This window comes from Barbus barbus, assembly GCF_936440315.1.
Source record: "Barbus barbus genome assembly, chromosome: 33".
Classification (NCBI taxonomy): Eukaryota; Metazoa; Chordata; class Actinopteri; order Cypriniformes; family Cyprinidae; genus Barbus; species Barbus barbus.
In genome coordinates this window covers 6,512,084-6,525,410 of record NC_136761.1, presented here as the reverse complement: position 1 = coordinate 6,525,410, position 13,327 = coordinate 6,512,084, and the positions used below count along the sequence as shown (strand labels likewise).

At 37.8% G+C, this 13,327-nt stretch overlaps 1 protein-coding gene across 1 annotated transcript in view; it reads right to left on the bottom strand.

Moving 5' to 3' along the window:
* Positions 1-13,327, bottom strand: part of LOC306853255 (AF4/FMR2 family member 2-like) — a 209,295-nt gene that overhangs the window by 178,629 nt on the left and 17,339 nt on the right. The gene's annotated exons all lie outside the window — the stretch shown is intronic.

Here is a 13,327-nt window from a genome sequence, read left to right as displayed (position 1 = left end):
CTTTACTGCCTCTTTCTTGGCATTAAGCGGCTTATATACCCAAAGTAGGCCTAAAGTGCACAAACACACTTTATCTAATGGGAAATAAAATATAATTGGGGCTTCTTGGCTCACTAGCATCATATTCCGTATACATTCGACAAAATTATTTGTCATAAAAATGATTATGTATTTACAACCCTTACAGTTACTGTTTTTTAATAACTGTAGGTGCAAAACATGATGTTGATAAAGTGGTGCAAATGTTCAGTTGTGCCTTCAATCAGAAGGGATACTTCACCCCAGAATGAAAATTCTAGCATCATTTACTCACACTCATGTCGTTCCATGCCTGTATGAATTTCTTTATTCTGTTGAACACAAAATATGATAATTTGAAGAATGTTGGCAACCAAACAGTTGACGGTAGCCATTGACTTCCATAGTATTTTTTTTCCCGTAGTATAGAAGTCAATGGCTACCGTCAAGCATTTTTCTTAAACATATTTTCTTTCAAGCTCAACAGAAGAAAGTAAATGATGACAGAATTTGCATTTCTGGGTGAACTGTCCCTTTAAGGCTGACTGACTATTTAATGAGATGGGATATTTATAATGAAATGCAAACATGATAATATCTGCAAATAATTTGTCAAAACCAGCACTGTTATCAGTGCATCCTTACAGCAACATAATTGTTGAGTTTGCTTTGCTGAATATCTGAGTAAATACACAGTAAACACACACACACTTACAAATGAGAAAAACAAGCCAAATTCAATAGTTTTGTTGGTGCAATTTTGTCATTATTTGCCTTATTAGCTAACTAACAAATGTAGAAATCATTTTTGCCTGACTGTGAGTTTTTTCTGCTTATCTGGAGTGTTCAGACATGGTGGATGTGCTTGTGAATAGGCAATTAACCACAAAACACCATCGAGGGTAATTTTCTTTGGATGACATTCATTTACACGTTTGACTACTAAATTCAGATTTTTTTTTTGTCACACAGGTAAAGCTACAAGGCATATACAGAATGATAATCAAATAAAAATTCAAAGCGCTCCGCTGTTTGGAATGAGATCTCTCTTCTCACACAGAGCTGGAGATAGAGACCAGTGATAATATTGAACTAGGCTATGATGATATTAGAGATATTGGGTCAACAATATGCACACTCATATATGGAAATGACTGATCAAATAGCTCCTAAAATAGACTAAAATAGCTCTAAGTAGCTACACTAAGTGAATGACATTTCAACCAGCAAGAGGCAGTCCCTGTGAACACACTAATTAATAAACAGTGACACTCGTAGAAACCACTCATTCTATAAAAAAATGCCCACAGGGAGAGAAAAAGAGAGTACTACAGAGCAGAATCATGATATAAGATGCAAACACAACGAACAACCAGTTTATCGGGAGAGAAAGTGAAGACAAAGAAGAGATTAGAATAATGGGTGAAACCCCCTAACTTTAACTGTACAGGAACCAATAGCCCACCTCAAGACACTTGCAACAAAACTGTGTCTGTGTGTGTGTGTGTGTGTGTGTGTGTGTGTGTGTGCCGGTTCAGACTAGATATGTGAGTGGTGCAGTGAAAATATCATAAAGATATCAATTAAACATTCAAACACACACACACACACACACACACACACACACACACATACATATATATATACTGTTTGGAGTCTTAAAAAAAAGAAAAAGAAGAAGAAAGGGAATAAAAGAAAGATATGAAATGCTTATATAGAGCAACGACATTAAAGACATTTATGATGTTACAAAAGATTTATATTTTAAATAAATTATGTGCTGTTCTTTTGAAATATATTAAAGAAATTCTGAAAAAAAAGTATAACAATTTTCACAAAAATATTAAACACAATTATTTTCAAAAAACATTTATTATTATTATTCATCTTGAAAAGAGTTGTTAAATGTTTTTGTGAAAATTGTAATAATTTTTTTTCAGAATTTGAATTTGATGACGATATATTCCAAATGAAAATTAAATAAATAAATAAAGTAAATAATGTAACTTTACATTTTAAATTATTTACTTTACTTTTACTTTTATTTATTTAATTTGAAAAATCATTGTAAAAATGTGTATAAAATGGGCAACTCCAATCATCAAATTCAGAAATTGTGCCCTAATAGCATCTTTAAAAAACAGAAATACAAGTACAACATTAGGCAGCTTTTGTTTTTATTTAAATAGTTTCTAAATGACTCAAACATTAAGAACTCATGATTGTACAACATGAACGTTGCACTCTGTACCAAACCGTGATTAAACCAGCTTCATAAGTTAAAGTGCACAGAAGCGTGTCTAAACTCAAATCTGGTGTATAATTTCTTGCATCCTCTCCCAGCGTGTCTCACTGTTTTGTCTAGCTTACATTCAGACCGTCTATTAATTTTCCGGTTGCTAAAACACACATCTCTCCATTTCGTTCGTCACAAGCGGACAGTGGGATTACAATACGGTTAATACGGGGATTTCAAGCAAATTCGGTGGTCTTGAGTGGAGCCCTTGGACCCATACTCATCACTGTCAATGAATGGGCAGAAACATGAAGTGAGACAAGTGGTAGGAGCAAAGCAAACAAGCCCTCGATGGAGCTCAAGTGTCAAACGAGAAATGGTGGGAGGGTGATGAAGTGCACATGGATGAAGGCGAGAGAGTTAAGGAAGCAAAAACAGGTAAAGATGGAAAGATAAATGCCTATTAGTCCAATAAATGTGAGTCTTTGTAGTGGCCTATACCACAAATATTTAGACCGATTAATCGGTCTGTCCGATATATCGGCTGCCGCTTTTCTATAATTCTAAAATAAGAACAGAACAAATAAAATGTGTCTTATTTCACCCAAAACTGCCCCCCAAGAGACAATATTTATATTAGAAATCACGTGTGAACAATATTATTTCTCCCCACCACAAACGCACCTAAAAAAATAATAATAATAAAATAAAAATGAAAAAAGGAGAGGGGGGAAAATAGGAGATAATACAATTTCAGTCTCCTGCTGCATTAACTCGCCCTGAGGTAACCATAGCAACGGGCTCCAGGCCCAGACATGGTGATGGGGGGGGGGGAGGCCCCCAAGGACAGATGAGAGAGAAAGAGAGAGAGCAGCACAAAGCCTAGGCCAATCATCCCGCTGCCAGCACACTAAGGGTTAACCCATCAACCACTGCTCCGCATGCTGATGAGTGCAGTCAGACAGAAGAGAAAACACTTTCCCTGTACAAGAAATTGATTTAATCACTAAAAAACGAGACATGCAGGAAAGGCGTTGATGATCTCATTTTAGAATCCCTTCTGAGATGCTCATAAACAAATATTAGCTAATAAACACAAATCCTTCTATTAATCATTCTTGATACATTTTAAGCGGTTGCGTTTTAAATACTGTATACATGACAATACAACATTTTTTAAAACAAAATCCATTCCTTGACAAAGAAACTCTTTGAATTAAAGATGTATAGGTAATGTTCTGCCTGTGTCGAACTTCATTCAAGATGAATTAAATACATTTTCTGTGTTCAAGTCAAAGATGCCACAGAAAATTATTCTGACTCATCCCTGAGTACACACTCTTTGTACATTGTTCCACATATGTGACCCTGGTCTTAAGTGTCAATTTTTGTGTCAAATTGAGATGTATACATCATCTGAAAGCTGAATAAATATGCTTTCCATTGATGTATGGTTTGTTAGGATCAGACAATATTTGGCCGAGATACAACTATTTTAAAATCTGAGGGTGCAAAAAAATCTAAATATTGAGAAAATCACCTTTAAATTTGTCCAAATGAAGTTCTTAGCAATGCATATTACTAATCAAAAATGACGTTTTTTTATATTTACGGTAAGAAATTTACAAAATATCTTCATGGAACATGATCTTTACTTAATATCCTAATGATTTTTGGCATAAAAGAAAAATCAATAATTTTGACCCATACAATGTATTTTTGGCTGTTGCTACAAATATACCCCAGCGACTTAAGACTGGTTTTGTGGTCCAGGTCACATATAGCGACAAGATTTAAACATACTGTACATGTTAACCTGACTTTACCTGTGCAATGTTATATCTTTTTTCTTTTTCTTACTACTTTTGGCATAGTAATCAGGGTAGCTTTCACATGATATTGCCATACACCATCATGTCTGTAATGTACAGTATTATCAGGCATTCATCTGCTAAATGTACTAAAATATGATTTAAACAACTTTACAGCTAAATTAACATATTTTTAAATATGAGGAACACATCTAATGTCTGTTATTATTCAAAACTTTTTTATTTTTTAATACAGCAAATACAGTCATATTGTGGAATTTTAAAATAACTGTTTTCTATTTGAATATATTTTAAAATGTAAATAATTTCTGAGCTTCAGAAATCATTCTAATATGCAGATTTGCTGCTTAGGAAACATGCATTATCATCGATGTTGAAAACAGTTGTGCAGCTTAACATATGTTGAAAACCGTAATACATTTTTTTGATTGTTTGATGAATAAAACGTTCAAAATAAATTATTTGAATAATAAAGAGAAAATATTTGTAACATTAAAAATGTAACGCTTAATAATATGTAATGCTTGCTGAAAAAAATAAAAACTTTTGAAAAGAAGTGTACAGTAATGTACATTATTTAGTTAACTGAGAAGAGTTGAAATTTTATTATTTCTATATTTGACAGTTGATATTTGATACTGCTTAACTTGTACTGAACCCATAACATTCCTTTATAATAGCAGAGGCCAATAAAAATGAAAATTTGGCTGAAAACATTTCCCTTGGGTTATAAAATCGTCCTATTATTGTAGTTATGTAGTAATTCAAAAATGGCTTTTAATCATAAAACTCGCAAACCTCTCATCTGATAATTGAAATCTAAAAACATCAGCTCGTGTTTCCAGCCTCGTTGCTGGTCTGTAAGAACGCCAAAAGACATTTCAAACAAAATGAAAATAATCCCACTATCCGCTGACTAAAATGTCATATTTTAAATATGCGACGCTCACAATAAAGGCAGGCGCATTACAACATTCCTCCTTGAATTCTTTCGCTGTGACTGTTTTCCAAAAATTCCCTATTGGTTTTGAGCAGGAAATTCTGATGAATGAACAGGCACCACAAAGCAGCTAATCCCAGAATCCTCTTTCTGAGCATAAACCATCCAACACACACTTTCAAAGTGTATCTTCTACACTACATCAATTTGTCACGCCAAAATGGCAGATATTATTGTAAAGTGCACATTTACATGTCATCCAGCAACCACAAACGCCGCTCCATAAATAACCCTGGGTCATTTTTCAGCTAGATGGATTGCACTTGGCATCAGATGAAATACAGTTTTTAGCTCCAGTTACATTAGTTCCAATTGTCACAGTTCATCCATAAGGAAATCCGATATACACGGCAGCATTAAATACAATTACATGAATATAATCAGATCTAAGACTTGAACTCTCTGGAGAGCGATCGGCCTTTGAGGCACTGCCATCCGGACCCTGAAAATTGCAGCGTGATGGTGAAATGGATGGGAGCGAGTTGTCGACCGGGCAGGTCAGAGCAGACACACTGCCAGCGAGCTGACAACCAGCGGCACTGCAGCATCCGTCACTAAGCCAATAGGTCAAAGGTCATTCTGTCTCCAGAGGGTCTAATGAGGAAATACGCCAAAGTCCGGACCACTGGAGCTCTCTTTAACTCGCAAACACACTCTCACACACTCACAGTGACAAAGGTTTGGGCCTCAGGAGCTCGAGAGGTCCGCTTGTAATTAATTGGCAGTAGAGGACATCGAAAAGGCTTCGGTCTGATTATGTCGGCTATGGATATCTGGAGATGACGGGATTTGATTTCTGTGGGATAATCACAGCATGTGTCTTTTTTCTCGCTGATAATAACGCACCTCGATAATTATACGGTGCACAAGCGGCAAGCTCCTCCAATCAAAGCAAAATGTTATTTACTGTGAACATTCGCATGAATTTATTTACAAAGAAATTTCCTTTCATGCACCAATAAATACACACTGGCTACGTTCCAAAATCTAGTGAGCTGCCTAAGTAGGCGTATTCCCAACACAAAGGCTGTTCCAAATGGAAGGCAGCATTATGGTGACTTTTAAGGTAGCTTCTTTTCGCCAAATTTTACAGCACTCTCATAAGGCATTGCAGCAAGCACTGTGAAGAAAATGCGTACAAAATGGTGGAAGAGGCAGTGCTGTAATACTCAAATCCAGACGAGATCAGATTAGGACTCAAGTCCAAGTCCAAAACAACATTGTATGGAGTATTTGGACTTGGACTTGAATGAGAAAATATCTTTTTGAACTCTTACTTCTCTGTTGAGAAAAAAACAGCTCAAACCAGCTGCCATGCTTCAAAATAAACCTAAACAGCATCTGCTGTTTTTTTCAACTGGGTTGATAAGTACTTCGACGCTACTAGCAAAAAATGGTAATACTATAGTTTAATCCAACTACAAATATATTTTGCAACATTTCAATGTTTTTTTGTGCTTTTTAAAGAATTGTTTTGTTAGCTTAGCAAACATGCTAACGCCAAATTCAACTGAAAACAAAGTCTTCCATGTACTTTAGGAAAGGAGATCTTCATATATATGTTTAAGGAAGTCAGGACATATAAATGTCTGGACATTTATATGTCCAGATTTGTTGTCTATACAGTAGACTGTTTAACAAAAATGTGATTTTGTGCTTAAAAACACAAGACACATGCCAGGGGAATGAAAAAAAAACCCCTGCAAGTTCTATATATGCTTTATGTTGATATTCTTTTAACTTGAACACTACATTTTGAAAAAGCTATGTCATACACAAAAGGCTGCAGAAGATGCAAGATGTGAGCACAGAGTTAAAAAAAAATGTCTGTCTAACACATTTACATACAAAACCAATGTAAATGCAGTGCAATGAAATGCAAAAACGTGTTCTGTGTGAACGGCCCCTAGAAATAGACAGCTCACTTGATTTTGGCACAGAGCCATTGTATGTTGTGAAATTATCATATTTAGGGCAAGCTTCTAAAGATAAAGGCAGTAACGATAACAAAAAAAATGGAAAGCTAAGAAGCAGAATGACCTAATTTTGAAGCATAAATCACAAGAACAAAGGGAGACACAATCGGTGAAGGAAAGAAATCTTTTTTTTTTCCCTTTTCTTTTCATTTGGAAGGGAGGTAATGCTCTTCTACCTTGATTTTTAGGATAACATGCTGAGTAGAGTCACCAAAGTGATTGTAATTTGGCAGCCTGGGAGGAAAAAGTTTGTACCCCTCTGGCTCAGTCACCTTTCCAGCTGGGTCTCATTTCCCCCGGACACGGAGGAGCTCAAATGAACACAGAGCTGACAAAGTCATCAAGGTGACTTTTCTTACAGCTATGGAACTCCACCAAACAGCTCCTTAGAGATTTCAGCCTGTTAAAGAATGAGAACGCTTTGGAAATGTCTGACACAGACTCAAATCTTTCACACTGACTAGGGCTAAACAAGAAGCTCTAACATTTTCCTGCCATACTGGTGTAAAGGAACGTCAACATCCTGCAGCGAACTCAATACGAGCCAACCACATCTCACCAAACTCCCCTCAAACTCCCACAATCCAGCAGGTTTAATGTTTGTTGACATGTTATGTCCTACCCTATTTATAGCCTGTGGTTGGACCGCTGTACCGCTGAATGGAACAGCTGCACGCCCATACAGACCCGAGATGAAGTCAGGCGAGGAGGAAAGAGCCGAGCAGAGCCCATTCCACAGCTGCTTGAGCCACCTGGATGGCACTGGGTCTTGGAGCAGAGCCGGGGTTACGTGCAGCACAGGGATGAGAAGGAGCATGTGGTCCCACATGACCTCTGTGAGACGTTTCAAGTAGATAGCGGATAGTATTTTCTCGATTAATTAATCACATGACATTTTACCTCTGGTTGGACCACAGCTTAATCTGCTGTATGGTCTAGATAAATATAGATGTACTTTGGCAGTCTATAAATCCATTAGAGACATTAGGTAGACTAGAGCTTGGCGGCATGGTGGTAACAGAAAAGATTTCGCTATACTGCAAATTCTCACACAGAGCTACACATGAAAATAAACAAAAAACAGGTGAACATAATCAGCAACCAACAAGAACAGCAGCCAAGCTAGAAACCAAGAAAACAGGAACTAACCACATAAATGAGAAAGCTGATGGTAAAGAGCAAAATAAACTTCAAATCAAGAGTCCCAAAACAGAAATCCACAAATAAGATGTGACAGCAATATAGATTTGCGCAGCTATTAGTGGGCGAGACTTCTATAAATGTCTGTATTCTAGAAAACTAGGTGTTAACCATCAACCATCACAATCGTATGGGTTCATGTGAGGCTTATCCAATTAGAATTAAGAGTCAGAATAATACAAAATATTAATAAATAAATATACATATAATAATATAATATAATTAAGTGAAGTGAAGTGACATACTGCCAAGTATGGTGACCCATACTCGGAATTTGAGCTCTGCATTTAACCCATCCAACGTGCACACACACAGCAGTGAACACACACACACACCGTGAACACACACCCGGAGCAGTGGGCAGCCATTTATGCTGCAGCGCCCGGGGAGCAGTTGGGGGTTCGGTGTCTTGCTCAAGGGCACCTCAGTCGTGGTATTGAGGGTGGAGAGAGCGCTGGACATTCACTCCCCCCACCTACAATCCCTGCCGGCCCGAGACTCGAACCCGCAACCTTTGGATTACGAGTCCGACTCTCTAACCATTAGGCCACGACTTATATTATAATATAATATAATATATTTTAGTCATACCATGTTATTTATTTATTTATTTACCTACCTACCTACCTAAAGGGTATCATATTTAAGATTATCTGTGGTTGGGGCACAGCAGGGAATGCAACCTCCCCCACACGCCCTCAAAAAATGTAATGCTGTCCATATTAGCCTTGTCCTATCACAGCGGTCGCCATCGCTCTGTGGCAACTTGCCTCCCTCTAATAGGTCCTCTATTGACCACAGAGGTCTGACTGTAGACCCCATCATCTGTTTGATTCTGTTCTTGAAGTGAGTGTTCTCCACTGCCCCCCTCTTTACCCCCCATAGGCCATTATGCATTATGCATGCCAAACACTTGTGTTTTGTAGATCAGAAATCTCCTTTTGAATAGGGAGGCTTTTTCCAAAGCCAAACAAGTGTGACAGTTCGTCCTTTGAGTGTGTCTGGAAACATTATTTGTTCATTTGTTCAGTTTTTTTTTTTTTGCCTGCCTTTTATTCCCCCCTAGAAGCGAGCGATTTGCACGGCCTATTTAAATATTCCTGCTTTTATTTCCATTTTACATGATCGTTGTCAACATGCAGCCACAAAGACTTCAAATGAGCACAACTTGTCACGTTTATGAGCTGGAATTTAAGGCGAAGCTGACTCTCTTGTTGAGCTATTGTTGAGGGTAAATATTTGATACAAAGCTAGGCTCTTTTGTGTTGTCAAGGCATTCGGAACATGATAATAATGGATACGGCTCTGAAAACTCGGCCAGACGCCAAATGAAAGAAGTCTGAGTTTAGACTGAGCATCTTCGCAAATTGCATATTTTAGCGAGTGACCCTGCTGGATAAAGAGCTTGTTAGCAGGAAGCAAGCGGCATTTCCCGTCAACGTCAGCTGTGAAACTCTGCAAATAAACACTTATATTGATTCCTCATGGGACCCCGTCAAGATTGAAATTAAACGTGCGATTCAATCCAGGTTTTAGCTGAACTCATGTTCAGGAATTGTTTCAAATCTGCTCTCTTACTCCAGAAAATTGGCTGAGCGCCTGATTTGTAATTTTAGAGGCATCGTGCACACAGACTACAAAATTCCCTCTCTGGTTAGTAAAATAAATTCTGCAGTCGGTTCATGTAATTAACAAGGATATCATTTTACTGGGAGTTACAGCGTAGGGACACGGCATAAATAATCATTGTTCCGCAGTCTTTTGATTTCAAAAACGCATTTTATATCATTTAATGGCCACTGATGCATTCTTCTCACATTACCATAATAAAATAAACGACTCGTGTATCACAATATAAACACTATTATTGAGATTTGAGCCTTTGCATTTGACAACAATGGATTTAATGACTGACATTATAACCATATTCATCTAAAATTACTGCCTCTGTCAATTCAAGAAGCAGGATTTGTCATGGCAATATGTCTGCGGGAATGCGACTCTCCTGCGTGCGGGGAATATTTCATGACAAAGGAGGGATGCGGTCTATTAAAACAATCCATACAAAACCGGTCTGAGCAACAGCCAATATGCCCTGTCACTCTCTCGATTGGGAGTGAGATGGATGGCTGTTTATAAGGGCTTTGTTTGTTTACGTACGGCTGTGCATGTGCGTGGTCCACCATACATACTGTACGTTCTGTATTAAAGCTGTGGTTTGTTCATAAAGCACAGTGACAAGACAAAGAGGCAGAACCCAGCATGCTTGTTGACAGTAGAGTGTGTCAAAGAGAGGCGGATGGGGGTATCAACACACTATAGGCAATCTCGACCCATTTCCCACCCCCGTGGCTGGTAAAGGGGAGGGGGGGTATGTGGACCACTGAGCCCCCACACACACACACAAGACCTCATCACAGCGGAGTGTAGATTACGTCAACGCTCACTCTTACCAACTGCCTCCTGTTGTGACTAATTGTTTGCTGTGATAAAGGGCTGTGAGCATCTGAAGTGCATTACATGGCAACAGCTGAAATACATAGAGAATTTAATGCTTATGTATTGTGAACTCTTTAAAGGCGTATTTTTTTAAATCTAATTTAAAAAATTTGTACATACACTACAATTCAAAAGTTTTGGGATTCTAAAAATCGTTTTTTGTTGCATTCAGTTAATTTATAATGTTAAAAAAAGATTTACATTTCAAATCAATGCTAAAAAATGAATTATTTTTAAAAAAGTATTGCGCCTTCCACAAAATATATTAAGCAGCACGACTGTTTTAAACTGATAATAATAAGGAATGTTTCTTGAGCAGCAAATCAGAAGGATCGTGTGACACTGAAGACTGGAGTAATGATGCTGAAAATGAACTTTGCATCACAGGAATAAATTATATTTTACGATATTTTCAAATAGAAGGCAATTATATTAAGTTCTAAAAATATTTGTAAATATTACAGTTTTTATTGTATTTTTAGTCAAATACATATGGCCTTTGGTGAGCATAACAGACCTCTTAAAACAATAATACAAAAAAATAAAAACTTTTGAATGGTATCATATTCTTGCTGATTAAACCACCATAAGTTGTGTTTTTATGTGCTGGTATTCCCTCTAAAATTCTTTCAGCCATAGCATGATAATAATTACTGTCTCATCTGTATCATTTAATACCATGTATTCCTAGTAATTATGACCAATACCGATTTGCTTCTGTCATGTTTCTTTAACTCCACCCCCAACTAGAGCTCACAGAATCCCACTGGTAATTACAACACTGCGGTGGCATTCATGTGTGATCATCTTGTAAATGTGATTATTCTGTGATGACTTGAAGGCAGTGTTTGTTCACACACATATAGCACACCTTCTTCAGATGTGCTACCACTCTTCAACACATCCCTCTCACTCAAGCATCTGCAAGGAGGAGCTGAAAAAAAGCTGCACAATTACCTCTAGCGCCTCTAGACAACAATCTGGCTATGAGCCTTCACCATTATCACAGCCGTCTGTTTATTGTTGGGTGCTTTGTTCTGATGAGTGTTTCACTTGCATGCGTACCTCAGGGATGTGTTTGTGTAACAGGGTGAAACATACAACCTCTGAGTTTGAGGTTGAAATGCTATGACAGTATTTGCTGCCTTTTTCCATCCTTTGTTGGCCTTCTGAAGCATCTGACCTAGTCTCAGCCCACAAACCACCAACAGACCGTCACTGACCATCTGATGCAAGAGTTCACAGGTTTTTATCAGTCTGTTGGACACAAAGTCTTATCCACAAGTCCCCCAACTGTTAGAATGACCATTTCTGATAAAGAACCAGTTGGACAGTTGGGCCAAAGTTAGCAGTGTCAAATTGTTGCTAGATTTTCAAAAGTTTGTTCAGAGATGTCCTAATCACATCTGTTGTTCAGATTAATTCCCAAACTCTGTTCTATACATCTTTACAATCGATGTCAACTTTTCAATTGAACAACCTTTGTAGCAGACTAAAACATATTAGGAAATTTGCAAATGTTAAAATAAAGTAAACAAAAAACAATCATGTGCATCAGACTTTGTACTAACAAAGCATGCAGTGTTACTAACAAAACACTGTTGCGATCTGGTGATTAAGCTGAATTAAAACAAGCCTGTTACAACACACTCTCGTAGTTATTTTACGCTTTGACCAATGGGAAACTGAATTGAATCACATATGAATTCATATGAAATTGCCACCTTTTTAAATACTTGCATTTTCTCATGAGATCTGGTTGCCAGTTGGTATAAATCTATTATGAAATTCAATGTGGGAATCAAATTAGAAAATAAATGCAGATAACTGAGCCTATTGTGCCTTATTGTGACCTACTGGCGCATTAACACCAGTGTTGTAGTCGAGACTAGCCCTTTCAAGTCTGAGTCTAGGCTGAGACCTGAATAGGTTGAGTTTGAGTCAAGACTGAGACCAGAAAAGGGTCTAAAGTGTCAAAGTCAAGACCAAGACCAGAAGAGGGTTGAGTCCAAGTCAAGACAGATCTTAGAAGAGGGTTGAGTCTGAGTCAAGACCGAGACCTGAAGAGGGTCTGAAGTGTGGAGAGTCATGATTGAGACCAGAAGAGGATTGAGTCCAAATCAAGACAGATACTAGAAGTGGGTTGAGACTGAAGTGTCAGAATCAAGATTGAGATCTGAGGAGGGTCGTGTCTGAGTCAAGACCGAGACAATGTAGAGGGTCTAAAGTGTTGAAGTCAAGACAAAGAACGCAAAAGGATTGAGTCCAAGTCAAGACAGATAATAGTAGAGGGTCTGAAGTGTCTGAGTCAATGCTGACACCTGAAGAGGGTCTAAACTGAAGTCATGACCAAGACAAGAAGAGGATTGAGTCCAAGTCAGGAAAGAGACTAGATGAGGGTCTAGTCTGAGTCAAGACCGAGACCTGAAGAGGGTCTAAAGTGATGGAGTCATGACAGAAACAAGAAGAGGGTGGAATCCAAGTCAAGAAAAAGACCAGAAAAAAGTCTGAAGAGGGTCTTTAAATGTCAGAGTCAAGACTGAGCCCAATGCTCCCGAGTCCAAGA